Consider the following 15,121-nt stretch of genomic DNA (forward strand, 5'->3'; position numbering starts at 1 on the left):
CATGCCTTCATGACCTTGGCACTATAACGAAGTTGTGTGGTTGGCACCATGCTCCAACCGCCTTTTATCCCCAGAAAGGATCTGTTACTCAGTTTGATAGGAGGTTGAGTACATCTTAGGGCCATTCTGAAAGTTTTGGCAACGAGAAAAATCCCATCACCACTCACGACCCAATTGAGTCTGTAGCCATTCCCAACTGAACTACTAGACATTATATTGGTTTTTCCGTACTGAAATGATTTTTTATTCCACACAAAACCAACCCTCTGTTACAATAAAATATACTGTGTACTAATCACTACATTGAGCACCAATATGCCTGGGTTAAACCCCAAATCTCTCTGCAGTGCATATGCCACTGTTGATAGTGATTCATCCATCGGATTGGGACGTTAAGCCTGGCAGGCCCATTGGTGTTATTCGATAGAAGTAGGCTACAAGCCAGCACCAGGTTTCCCCTTCTCCCTTCCTCACTCATTCTCTACAATACACTTACACACACACTCACCTAAAAACACGACATCTCTTCACAGATACACATCATGCATAACGTGGTCTGCCGAAGTGGTGTGCAACTTGAAAAAAAAATGGGTCACAGTCCTGTCATCTATCCGCAGTATGTGGAACCCGAATCACGTTAAGTGAAGAGGGTAGGCATTAGACACAATGTATACAACATTTTCAGAAAATGTATGTGTATCACTTGCGTGATTCGCGTTTCGCATATTGCGGATAGATGGCAGGACTGTGACCCATTTTCAAGTTGCACACCACTTCGGCGGGCCACGTTGTGCATGATGTGTATCTGTGAAGAGTTATGTTGTGTACTATGGTGAGTGTATGTGTAAGTGTAGTGAAGGGTATGGGTGATGATGATGATGATGATGGTGAGGAAAAGAGAAGGGGAAACCCGGTGCCAGCACATAGCCCACTCCTATCGAATAGCACCAAGGGGACAGCCAGTCTTAACATCCCCATCCTACGGACGAATTACAATCAACAGTGACATATGCACTGCGGAGAGATTTGGGATTTAACCCAGGCATATTGGTGCACAATCTAGTGATTAGAAATTGCGCACCGCCATCTCTCCTAGACCCGAGGGTGAAATTTTACATGAAAACTTAGAAGAAAATGTAAACTACTTTTTATTGAGGTTTCTTTATTCGTTTGTTCATGTTCATATTTCATTTTTACACTGCATGTAAAATTACTTAAACTGGAATGTTTACCTAATTACACTAGCATTCTACCAGTCATTCTTTATTAATATTATGCATCTGTGCACTGAGGGATACTTCCAGCTCACTTTTACGATTAAAAAAAAATATTTACATTTTTTTCCTTCAAAATTCAAAATGGTGGCAGTTCACTGTGCAAGGATGAAGCGTTTCCCTCATAACTCAAAAACTATCCAATATTCTGTGATGAAATGTTTTGTATGTATTTATGCATGTCATATCTACAATATGATGCAGAATCACTTCTCTACCTTTGATAGATTGTCTGATAAAAAATAAATTCATTTAAAATATGGTCAAATATCAGTATTTTCTTCTAACACAAAATAAAACAAATATTATTTATTAAGGACTGTAGTTGAAAGAGCATGATATTGTAAACATGAGTTTCAGCAATAAAATAAAAGGGAGAGAACATGAAAAAGTTAACAAGTTTATGAGTTATGAGGGAAATGCTTTATCACTGTACAGTGAATTGCCACCATTTTGAATTTTGAAGAAAAATAATTTTTTTAAATTGTAAAAATTTTTTTTTTTTTCATATAGCAGAAGGACATTGTTTTACATATCCCAATTTTCATTATTGTACAAGATACAGTAATGGAGGAAAAAAATTAATATTTCCAAGCATTTTTAATCCTGTAAGCTGTACCTAACTCCTTAAGTACTGCATATTAGCTTTGTTGAAACAGCAGCAGCTCTGTTAAAATTTTGAAATGCATGCACACTCGCACACACAAATACACACACACAGATAATAGCTGAGCATTGGCCCAAATCAAGTGCATCTGCCATGGTGATACAAATTGTTACTAAATATATTTTACTGATCTTAAAAATAACAATTTTCGACAGAAGGCGTGACAGTGAAGGCCAACATGGGTTAATAAGCTAAGGATGCAATAATTTCAACAAAAATAAAAAGAACTGGGAAGAATCGTCAAGATTTATGGAGCAATTGAGACTATACTGTAGGAGAACACCAAACTAAAGAGATATGTCCACAATTGTACAAGTGCCGCTCATTATCAGACTTGGAGGGTTGCAACACCCTCAGATAGGAGAATTTCGACCATGTTATAAGAAACTACATGGACTCCGTAACTGAAGTGGACACCACCATCACTGAACCGTGATTGTAACCTCTGAGAAGTGCATAATTTTGAAAATACCTGTGACTTATCGACTACTAGAAATGGGGTACAGATCCCTTTCCTTTGATAATGCAAGTTATCTCCTACTGCTGTCAGTGAGAATGCCCATGAGTGCTGTTGTGTGTAAAACTAGTCTATTCAAAGCCAAAAAATGTCTGGGGACAAACATGGCAGCTATTTTATTTATTTCATCTCATACAAGAAGAAAAATAAAAAATGCAGTCAATTTCGTGTTGACTGCCTTTTTATTCCATTATTTATTTCAAATAAATATCTATTAATTTCTTTGCTAAAATGATTGTAATTCACGTGCATCATTCTAAGATAAACTGATTTGTGAATACCGAATATGAACAAAATCCGTCAAATAGTTTATACTTTATAAGACTTCCCTGGTGCCGATAATATTAATAATGATCTAATTAAATATGCTTGCAAGTAGGCCTACCGCACATTAAATCTATTAAACATATCTTAAAATTCGGTCATATACCTAACTGAAAAAAAGGCACAGAAATAAATATAACTACAGAGGAATCATCATTTTGTATATAATATGTTGTACTATAAAACATATGCGACAATAATAAAATAAACTAGTTCGAAATAATAATAGATATTAATATACTACTTCAGAAGTTCAAGACGGATTCTGAAAATACAGAGTTTATGCAGAATCAAATCAAATAATTAAAATCAGAGTTTAACATAACATGTACGGTTTTTATGGATTTTAAAGAAACTTTTGATAATTTTAATAAAATCACATTATGGACTATAATGAAACAAAAAGGTATAACGCAACATTTAATAGTAGTGGTGATGATGATGATGATGATGATGATGATGATGATGATGATAATAATAATAATAATAATAATAATAATAATATATTTGCAAAAATTTAATTGATGGCAGATAGAAAAAGATTGAGAAAGAAGAAAAGATGTACAGACCGATTATTTAGTCCTGACAGCTCGATGAGGCAAAAGAAAGGAAGTAATAGGAGTAGAGATAAGAGTGAGCGGTCAGTAAAGGAATGCAGTTAAGCTTAACTGTACTAGAAACATACCGCTATACCGCACACATGACATCCAATCGCTCTGAAGACAAGCGACTGACTAATCCAAACATCCCTTGGCATAACTAAATGGACTCGCCTGATCCAGGCACACACTGCCGGCGACTGCCAGGACTAAATAATCGTCCTGTAAGATAAAGGTGTCCTTTTCACAACCATAAGAGCCATACAAGGAAGACATTATAAATACATTTATCATATTTTCTCGAATACTTCAAGTCCTCGCATAAGCTGCACACCCCATTTTTGAAGGGCAAAAAAATAAAAATAAAACAAACACAAATTAAAAAAATGGAACTTCGAAAAAAATGTATTCACGATAAATTAAAACACAAATACAGTTCAGTTAATAAATAAATATATTTTGTACTGGAATAGGACGCATTTCAAACCGATCTTATGCATACACACACTGCACACATGTCAGCTGTCGTCTTAATCTTAACATGATATCCTGAAACATTATCAGCATGCATTACGATTTCCATGTTCCTCCGGATCTTTGATCATTTTAAGATTTTTGCTGTAAGTAAAGGATCACAATCTCATACTTTAGTGGTACTGATTTACTTCTTAATTCAGCTATCCACTTTTCAGTGGTTGCTTCTAATTCCTGCCCACCATAAGGATCTATCATTCCACTGTCCATCTTCTAAGTCGAATTTAATCATAACTTTTTTCACACTACCACACCAACTTAAACGAGTCCTTCCTCTTTTCCTTCTGTCCTTGTGGGGGACCAATGAATTATCCGTCTGGACCATCCCTCCTCCTCCATTCTTTGTACATGTCCATACCACTGCAGTATCCGTTTTTCAGTCCTGTTTACTACAATTTCTCTTCCTTCCATCTCTGCTCTAATAAAATCATTTCTTACATGCTGCAACCGAGACACTCTCATACTTCGACGTAACCCATCCATCTCAGTGCTCTCCAACTTTTTCCTCCATCTGTCATCCAAAGTCCAAAACTCTGACCCATATATAAGGACACTCTCTACCACTGTTTTCAAGATACATTTTTTAGTTGCTTTTGTCATTTCTCTGTTCCAAAGGATACCATTCCAGGATCTAGTTATTTTTCTCTTTTCTAGTTATTGTCCTTTTCACAAGTACCAGAACTATCTATAATTGATCCTGAATATTTAAACTGGCTGACATTCTTAATTGTTACACCATATACAACCAAGTCCTCTCCTTTCCCTCCAACAACCATATATTCTGTCTTCATAAAACTCACTTTCAATCCGTGTAGTCTATACTCACTTACAAGCTTGCTGAACATATACTCAATATCTTAGTGATCTTGTCCCACTATTACCTGGTCGGCAAATAGCAAGGTATGCAACATATGGTTATTAATATTGATGCCCATACCTCTGCGTGAGTCATTCCATTTCTTCGAGGCATTCTCTATGAAGATTTTAAATAAAGTTGGTAACATTCCACACCCTTGCCTCAAACCTTTTGTAGTACAAAATTCTGCTGATAGATTTTCCCCCATTTTGACACATGCTATACACTTATACATTCTCCTTATGAGGTCTATGAGAGGATTTGGGACTCCAGTTTTTTTGTAGGGCAGTCCAAAGTCGATTAACTGGTAATGTGTCATATGCCTTTTCTAGATCAATGAAGATAAAATGTATCTCTTTTCCTTTGGTTAACATTCTTTCCATCATCTGTCTAATTGTAAATATATGGTCTACACAGGATTTGTCTGTTGTAAATCCAGCTTGCTGTTTGGATATCTTATTTTGTATTAAAGACTCCAATCGTATCTTGATTATTTTACTGAGTATCCTACTCACTGATGCCAAGACATTGATACCTCGATAATTCATAGAGTTCCTCTTTGTATATTGTACTTATATATGATAAGGTCCATTCTGGTGCAATAGTATCACCCTCTATGATCTGGTTGAAGAGTTTGGTTAAAATGGTACTGATTTTGAGAAGTGAAAATATAAGACACACAAACTATACATTCTGACACCTGTACTGCTAATTCAAATGCCAATTAACAATGTTAACAATATTGACATACTCACGTGGAAAGTTAGTGGTATATACTATCACCTTAGGAGTTGAGCAGGAGGAAAATTGGGCAATGTTGCCAACTTTACTTAGAATAAGCCACGTACCCGTATTTTTTACTTGTATATTTTGGAAAGAAAAGTGCGTGGGGTATTCGAGAAATTACATTTAATTATGTGTGCGGCACAATAAAAAGATAACTTAAGAATACTGGAAAGGAAACTAGACTAAAACTGTATGAACTAATGGCAGTTAAAGTGAAGTTCAGAATTATGGAATTAAGTAAGAATAAGGAAAGAAAAATTGAGGCCAAAGAAATTAGATTTTTAAGAAATGTTGCTGGATATACTCTACTAGACAAGAACAGGAACAAGGATATCAGGAGAGAACTCAATATCTGCAAATCAACAAATAAAAATATACACCAATACAGAAATGCCGGAAGGAATATGGAGATCAGATACAGGAACACCGCATTAAGAAATTAACATTAAATTATAAGGATATAAGATATGTTGGCAGACTGAAGAAGAGGTGGGTACAACAATTCTAATTCATGAAATTTGGAACTGGCCATGCAAGGCTTAATCCCTGAAAATGATGATGATGACGAATATGATGATAATTAAATTAGTTTCCACACATTCAGCAATGTCACAGAAATTATGAAAGGTATAAAAAATATACCCTTACCCTTTTTTATTCTTTATCTTATTAGGAACAAAAAAGTTTATTAGGACAATTGTTGTAGAACCGACCTGAGACAAGTTACAGAGAAGAAAAGAGATAAGTGTCTGTTACGTCATATATCTTGAAATGGCGACTTCGACAGGCTCTCTGCCACAGATTCAGACAAAACACCTCTCACTCATAAGCTGTACATGCTCAGTAGTCATGCTATTCTTTGATTTAAAAATCTTACGGACTAGGATATATGAACTTATACCCCTCCACTATACTGGGTGTATATGCTACAAGCCTCGATGGTAGGTAGGTGCGTACTACGTGATCATATTTTTGTTAATAAACTCATGTCTGGAAACACTTTGTTTACATGCTAGCGTCTCTGAAATGTGGAGGAGAATATAGGCAGTACGGATCACAAAAACTAGGAAAGAAGTACAGTAAAAAAGACAATTGAAATTAAAATTGCACCCATGTCCAGAGACCCATGCCCAATAGTCTGGCCCCCTCGCTCACCTGACCTGACACCATTGGATTTCTTTGTACATGGAAACCGAGACTCCCATGGAGACACAACAAGATCTTGTGGCACGAATTCAGGTAGCAGCTGGAGTCATCCGAGATATGCCAAGAATATTTCCAAGAGTTCGACATGAATAACCAGGCAATGCACAAAATGTATCGAAGTTGGTGGCAGCCATTTGGAGCATCTTCTGTAGTTGATTAAAATAATGTTTACTTACAGTATTTCAATTGCCTTTTCAACTTCTTTCCTAGTTTCTGTGATTCGTACTGCCTATGTCTTCCTCCACATTTCAGAGTTGCTAGCATGTAAACAAAGTGTTTCTGGACATGGGTTTATTTAACAAAATATGATCACATGGTACTCATCTACCTACCACCGAGGCTTGTAACTTTCTTTTTACATCCTGTATATGTTGTTAAAAACTTGCTACACTACATTCATTTAATACAGTTGGTATTAGCATTGTGCATTACAGGCGCTATGTTTGATTCAAGTTTGTCAAGTACAACGAAGTTCGATATTTGCCAATGTAGGAGGAGGCTGTCGTGTTTGTTCCATCTTGTTAAAAAATATTCTCTGTTCTCCCCTCCCACCCATTCATGTTTTAACCGCTTAAGCATTTTAGCACAGATCTTGCGATTAGTTTTTCATATGAAATAAGGCGAAATGTTTAATGTCTTGTTGTCTCTCTCATGTTCAAACATTGCAGACCTAACTGGCACAACTTCTACAAACTGAAGCACCACAAAAGCAGTATGATTGTCGCACGTGATTTGAGAACAATGCTCAACTATGATATGATTCCAATTTTAAATCTTGTTTACATTTTTGTAAATACTCATAAATAACACCTGAACCGCATTACTGGAATGGGTATCTAGCATTCAAACACTAAAACAAAAATTATATCAACACATTAATTGTTCATATATGATTAATTAAACAGTGACTATATATACACAATTCAGATCTAACAAATATTTAAATATATTAATTTAAAAAAGTCAAATATTCCTAACTTAAATATATTAAGCTCTTCATCAAACTGTTCCCTCATTTACCTATCACAGCAGCCATAATATATCTTCAGAAATTTGTCTTGTATTTCTTTAGCTCCACCTTGATGTGATGAATATTCGTCAGCTGTGCACGAGCATTTGGTGTTAATAATTTTTGGAAACGGTGATAGTAGTGTACCAACTGGGTGAGAGCCAACTGCAGAAGTGAGGAACCAGTCACCAAATTGGGAAATGAAGACAGGATCTCTCGATTCAATTCCTCCAAAGGTCGTTTCCATCCCGCAGAGAAAGACTGAACAAGTGCCAATGCTTTTTCTGGAAAGAAGACATAAACTTTTAACCTTTCAGAACATTTTGCAAAATATACAGTCATTAGGACTGGCTATGCTTACTAAATTTTGAGCTCTCAAGTTCCAGTCATCACTCATCAGGAAAACTGAGAGAATTCAGAAACAGGTGGCATACCTCTTGTTGTATAGGTCTATGCTTTGTGTCACCAAATCCTATCATCGGAATTTCAATTCTCTCATTTTCTGTTAGCATTTGAAGGGTACACAGGAATAACGATCAAGGTCCATTTTAGAAAGTTTCGAAAAAAACGAATTTTAAAGTTTTAGTACTTAGTTATATGTGTATTTAATAGAAATTGACGTGGTGGAATGTAAAGAACGATTATTTCTTATTAATTATACAATGCCATTTTGTTCTAAATTTGAATGGCAACAATGGAAAATGCAATATAAACAAACAATGTGTATGTACACTTCCAAAATAAGAACGATCAAGTTCCAAATACGAATCTTCGAGATATATGGGATACAGCATGCATTATAGTGAAACACCACTTCTACCTCAGACATTTAATTTGCTTTTGATTGTTTTATACATAATTTCAAAATATAATTCTCGTTTTCCTTTCATTGGTCTTGTACTGCAGGACTGCAGAACTGCTTCTTTATTTGAAAGTCATTGAATGTTGCCATTTTCAAATCTAATAATCCTTGGCGCTACAGCTCATGACCGACCAGCTAGTTGCTGGCCTCACGTCCACATGCCGAAACACAGGTGGACGATCATCCAATCAGAATGGAGGTACCGTGTGGTTAGCATGATGACCCCCCAGCCATTATAGCTGGCTTTTGTAACCGGATTTCGCTGCCTATCATAGCTCCCCAAGTGCATCATGATACTGGGTGGGCACCGGTCCCAAACACTGGCCGAAATTTCATGAGAAAATTTCTTTCCCCATGAGGACTCAAACTAGCACGCATTCCGTAATGCGAGTCTTAGGCAGAACGTCTGAGACCACGATGTCACAGTGCAGGACTTGAAATATGTCATCATATAAAGCAGTTGAAGATTTTCAACTCTTTCGCATTGTTCTTCTTCTGATTTCTTTTTAGTGGCTTGAAATATAATTAAAATAATGTTAGAAAATGACTATTATTGACTAATTTGGATGTTTAATAGCATTTGAAATTAAAATGCGATAAATAAAATTAAAAATAAAATAATTTTGACAAATAAAATAGAAACTCACTACATAGCTTTCATATTGTCCGCTTGATGATAATCAGGAACACATTTTTAGTACGGTATCTTATTTTACATTGTAGATTGCAATGGACCTCTAGGCGAAACGGCTTTCTTTTTGCAGTAGCTATTCAGAAATTCTCCCCATCCATAAAGTACTTCTTCTATCTTGTAATCAACTACGAAGAATGGTTCAGGTTCCTTCCTAGGATTAGCAATCTCATGTCACTAGTCATCAGGAAACTCACATCTTATCTTCTGGTTTATAAATTCTACATTATTATTGCACTTGAGGTACGAATGACCTCTTTTTGGAAATGTTGCCAACAAACAAAATTCCTTCACTATATGCACTAAGAAATGGAGAAATCGAATCACAATAAAATTTGTTATTCTGTCATCAGCAGGATTCACAGAACATATTGAATTTACGCATAGTCACGCAAAATTTCAAAACAGGAATACCACAACATTAAGCATACTTCATCATGCACTTTGTTCGAAACCGTTTCATCATGTGTACAAAATACAGATTTCCAGTAGAAAGTGTATGGACTTAGCACGAAAAGACTATAGTTGCCTGGAGTAATATGCTTCACTTGTTGAAAGTTTAAGAATTGAAAGATTCTTCCGGTAATCCATAGAAGTTGCTTCCTTAATCATAGACTTTCTGGACTTGAAAGGTATCCAAACATTCAGAATACTTTACCTCATACAAAGTATCTCTTTTCCTCTTATGTAGTTCATTTTGAGTCACTGTCGTTTTTGCCTATTCAAATTGTGTACCTGAGTTGCATCTTTATCATTGTTTATTTCTAATTCAAGTTGAGATATATTGGTTCTAAATTTATCGCAAATACATGCGTCACTTCTGAAATACCCAAAACTTATGCTGTGCTAATTAAAAAAAAATCAATATTTCTTGTAGTGTTATTATTCGGTTGAGAAGCTCTTATCATCCAGTCTGCTGTCCAAAAATCTGAAAGTTAGAATTTATAAAACAATTCTATTACCGGTTCTTCTGTATGGTTGTGAAACTTGGACTCTCACTATGAGAGAGGAACATAGGTTAAGGGTGTTTGAGAATAAGGTGCTTAGGAAAATATTTGGGGCTAAGCGGGATGAAGTTACAGGAGAATGGAGAAAGTTACACAACACAGAACTGCACGCATTGTATTCTTCACCTGACATAATTAGGAACATTAAATCCAGACGTTTGAGATGGGCAAGGCATGTAGCACGTATGGGCGAATCCAGAAATGCATATAGAATGTTAGTTGGGAGACCGGAGGGAAAAAGACCTTTAGGGAGGACGAGACGTAGATGGGAGGATAATATTAAAATGGATTTGAGGGAGGTGGGGTATGATGATAGAGACTGGATTAATCTTGCACAGGATAGGGACCGCTGGCGGGCTTATGTAAGGGCGGCAATGAACCTCTTCGGGTTCCTTAAAAGCCATTTGTAAGTAAGTAAGTAAGGACCTCATAGTATTTACAATGATGTCCTGTCAGGTGAGCATTCTATGTAGCACAGGAAGCCATTAGATTTCATTCGCTCATTAATCTACTCCTTTCTATAAATAAAATATTCTGAGAACATCTCAATCCTCAACACTTAAACAAGCGTCTTCTGTAATTTATTTGACTCATGATCTGTATTCCTTTCGATGAGTTAGAAGTACATCAAAAAATTTGATTTTCTTTGTACTAGCATTCTGCATAGCTATATTCTCTGTTATTTCTGATACCTCCATGTCACTTATGACTTAATTTTAAGACAACATCTGGAACAACTAACACAAGCCTGAAAGAATGTCCATGAAACAAGCTGCAAATAAGACCTTGTTTACTTTAGTGCAAAAAATAATCATTGCATTCTTACTCAACAGTGCAAAAAGTAATGAAATTGTCGTCAGTGGCGCAGCCAACGGGTGGGCCAGGGCCCAAAAAAATTTGTGAATTTTTAGTTTTTTTTTTTTTTACGGAAAGCACTCGACAACAAAAATAAACCATGAATCCAGAGTAATAATTAAGATAAGAAGTCAAAAATGCGTTCATTGACACCTTATTTTATTTGGTTTATTTAGACCATGTTCTTGCTCTTGCAAATTCATTATCGGAAGAACCTCAGTCTTCAAAAATGGATATTAGTAAATGTTCGTCCCTCATTAAGGCAATGATAGAAAACTTTTCAAAGCTCTGAAACGAAGAAAAATTGTAAAAGAACAGGACAAAATTCCGGCACACCAGCGATGCTGATATAACCTCTGCAGTTGTCAGCGTCGTTAAATAAACCATAATTAAATTAAATCAATCACCTCAGTCTCTGGTTATGTTATGTTTTATTTAACGATCCTCGCAACTGCAGAGATTATATCAGCGTCGCCGGATGTGCCGGAATTTTGTCCCGCAGGAGTTCTTTTACATGCCAGTAAATCTATTGACATGAGCCTGTCGCATTTAAGCACACTTAAATGCCATCGACCTGGCCCGGGATCGAACCCGCAACCTTGGGCATAGAAGGCCAGCTTCTTGGTCTCTGGTAAAAGACTATTTCGTTACTGATGATGGTGACGGTACGCTGAAGAGTTCCGATTCAGAACAACAAGATAAGTTTTTGCTGACAGCAAGTTTATATAATATACTTGATAATGTCATATCAGAAATGAAAAGATGGTTTGAAGAAAATTCTGTTTTCTGCGAAGCAGTATCAGTTGGTGATCCAAAGTCTTTTGATTTCATGAACTTCAAGATGCTGCCAGAACTGGCTGACTTGTATGGATCTTCAAATTTTGTGTTAAACAGAAACAAGGAACTTCTAGAGAAAGTGTTCCCTGTGAATATTAAATCAAAACATGTGTGTGACCTATATTCTAAACTATAGAACATAAACATGGGTTTGGCATTCCAGGAACTACTCCAAGTTTTACAAATTATAGGCCTACTGATCTGTCCCATCACGACTGCATCCACAGAAAGGAATTTTTCTGCATCATGACGAATAAAAACTTACACCAGGACAGCCATGTCAAGCACAAGGCTTTGTAATCTAGCAATTTTATCCATCGAGAGGAAAAAAAGTTGGAATTTGTTGAAGGACCCATCATCAGTGGTCAACAGATTCGTGCTAGGAAATCTCGACAGCTCCAAATCAACTTATGAAGCATTTGTATGACTCACATGATTGTTTATCATAATTTTGCATGTTATTAAATAAGACTTCCGAGAATGAGTTTCAAAAGAGTTGACGACAGCGCCACTGTCAGGTACTTTATAAGATCCTGTCTTATAAACGCAGTACCAATCTAAGATAATAGCTCGACCATTACCTTTCTGATTATACAAGTAGAGCCACAATAATTTTGGTGTCAGAACTGATCATAACAAAAATGATGACCGGTAGAACCAGCCATAACAACATGTTGGAAGTATCTAATATCTATAGTGCAGTAACAAATTAAATGATATGCAACAAAGATACTCACTTTCATGATTTTTCAGTTCATCTGCTTGTCCCTTGTCAACCAGCACTTCACCTTCCTTCACAAACTGCAATATGCCACCAAAGTGAGGTGACAAGATTTCTTCCACATATTCTGCACTGCGAATATTGAACTGTTCATGGAAGCCTTCTACCTCTTTAGAATTGTCCCGAGTGCGTTCCTTAATGCAAACATCAATATTTTACTTTACATTTGTTTGTTCATCAACTGTCCGAAGACAGGTCTGAACCTCATTAGTGACATCAATAAAGGTGCGTACACACATAGGGAACAGTGAAGCGAACTTTCACTGTTTGGAGCAACATACAAATAATCAGCAAATGGTCAGGGAGCATTCGTGTTTGCTGGTTATTCGCAATAATGGTAGACGATTTATTATAGTAAGTGCAGCAGTTATTATGGGCTGTCTAACAAAAATAAAGTTGAAAAATAAAGGGTGATTGTGACAGATTCCACTATACAAAAGTCGCAATTGCTATAGAATAGAAGCATTGACTTGTTTAATTACTTACGTTAAATTCAGTGCGATAGTTTTAAAACTTTGTCGAATTTCAGCAACAGACTTTGAAATGTTACGATGCAAAATAGGCTAACACTTTGCAAGAAAGACAGACTGGTGAGAAGCAATACCTGTTCATGAAAGATTAGCACTAACACTTCAATATCTGGCAACAGGGGATTCGTATTCAAGTTTTATGTATTTATTCGAAGTTTCCAAACAGCCAAGTTCCATGATTTTTCCTAAAATTTCCTGGTCCAGATATAATTCAATAAAGTTGATGCGGGACTGTATTTAAAATTTTTGCCACCTCAGGCAACTAAAGAAATGTTGCCCCCTCGACATAAATAATTTATTATGAAAATTAGTCAAAATTAAGACAGAGAATCGAATAATCAATATTCAAATGGAATTAATTAGTAAAAAAGAGAAAATAATACAAAAGAAATAAAATTAAAATAACTCAGTCACGTTGTTTTCTTAAACTCAAAATTTTAGTGGTTTTTAGTCGTATATAACATAGCTATTATATTAGTTCTTTCAATGAAGCATATAGAGTTGTAGAAGTAGAAAACCTTGTGATGTATATAGACCTGTCTTGCAGTAAAATTTGTTCCTAAAGCCAGGATCACTCGTGCCATGTCTGGCTTCTGCATTTCCCCGGGTTTTAAGGTTGCACTGGGAAAGCTGAAACTGAGATACATTTCTTGTGGCCTCGTGGCCTAGCAGGTATTCCCCCACCCATCAGCCTTCACTTCTCCCATTCAGAACCCGGTTCTTGTCAATGCCTGTCTCAAGTGTCGATTGGGATGAGAATAACAGTGGTGAATCGTCATATGGTCCACTGTGGTTATGTGTTTCGGGAAAATAGAAGTCTTATGGCCATGCCGTAATAGTTTTGAATTTTGTCCGTAACTGAGTCAGTTAGCCTGCCCAAGGATGATTTATGTAACATGTTTCTAAATGCTACGTACAACATAATTATATTATATTATATTATTACCCATTTCAGCGAGTACTGACGACCACTGCAAAATACTACAATTTGGTCCAGGGAGCATTATCTTTTGGCACAAGGATGATTTATGTAACATGTTTCTAAATTATTGGTAATTGTGAATTACTAATTCTGCAGCAAGACCAATGTGCTTTTTTACCTCAAGAGATACCCCACCTTTGCCACAGCCTTCACAGAATACATTATTTTGCAGTACACTAGATAATATGCCAACATCTATAACCCCATTGGTATCCCTAACACTGTGTTCTTGTTTCAGGGTTTCATACCTGATTTTAGAATCTTCAAGTTTCTTTCTTGATGCACAGCCATTATTTCCAGATTCACTATGACCACATGTGCTAGAGGGTTGTAGTTAGAATTCACCTTACTAACAGTGTTCTTACGTTTACCAACATTTCTTCTCTTTTTAAATACTTTCAAACTACTTTTGTAACCCATATTGTAAGAATATATCACAAAATGCACCTCTATAATGCAACTGAACTGTATCGTAACACAATTAATAATAGAACTCTGTACAGCACGTCTATAACATCACAACACTGTAAACAAATCCGTTGCTACGAAACAAAGCACAGACGGTAAACCAGGTGTGCCAATACACATAAATTCCCTATAATGAAAAAATTTCGCACATAAGGCGCAAAATTTGAAACTAACATAGTAGCACAGTATAGAGAACATATGTTCTCTATACTGTGATAGTAGTATCACAGTCTAATAGATACAGTCACGCAACTCATACGTATAAAATATGCCAACATTTGACAGCTGGCGCGACAGTAGCCCTCTAGCGGCAGGCAAGTTGAAAGTGTGCACACG

At 36.2% G+C, this 15,121-nt stretch overlaps 1 long non-coding RNA gene across 1 annotated transcript; it reads right to left on the bottom strand.

Moving 5' to 3' along the window:
• Nucleotides 1-1,142: 1,142 nt before the first annotated feature.
• Nucleotides 1,143-15,094, bottom strand: LOC138713617 (uncharacterized). Its single transcript, XR_011335947.1, has 3 exons — nt 14,566-15,094; nt 12,762-12,939; nt 1,143-8,056 (listed from the first exon to the last, which is right to left on the bottom strand). It is a non-coding gene; the product is annotated as an uncharacterized lncRNA (long non-coding RNA).
• Between the last annotated feature and the right edge of the window lie 27 nt (nt 15,095-15,121).

The sequence above is a fragment of the Periplaneta americana genome, chromosome 14 (assembly GCF_040183065.1).
Source record: "Periplaneta americana isolate PAMFEO1 chromosome 14, P.americana_PAMFEO1_priV1, whole genome shotgun sequence".
NCBI lineage: Eukaryota > Metazoa > Arthropoda > Insecta > Blattodea > Blattidae > Periplaneta > Periplaneta americana.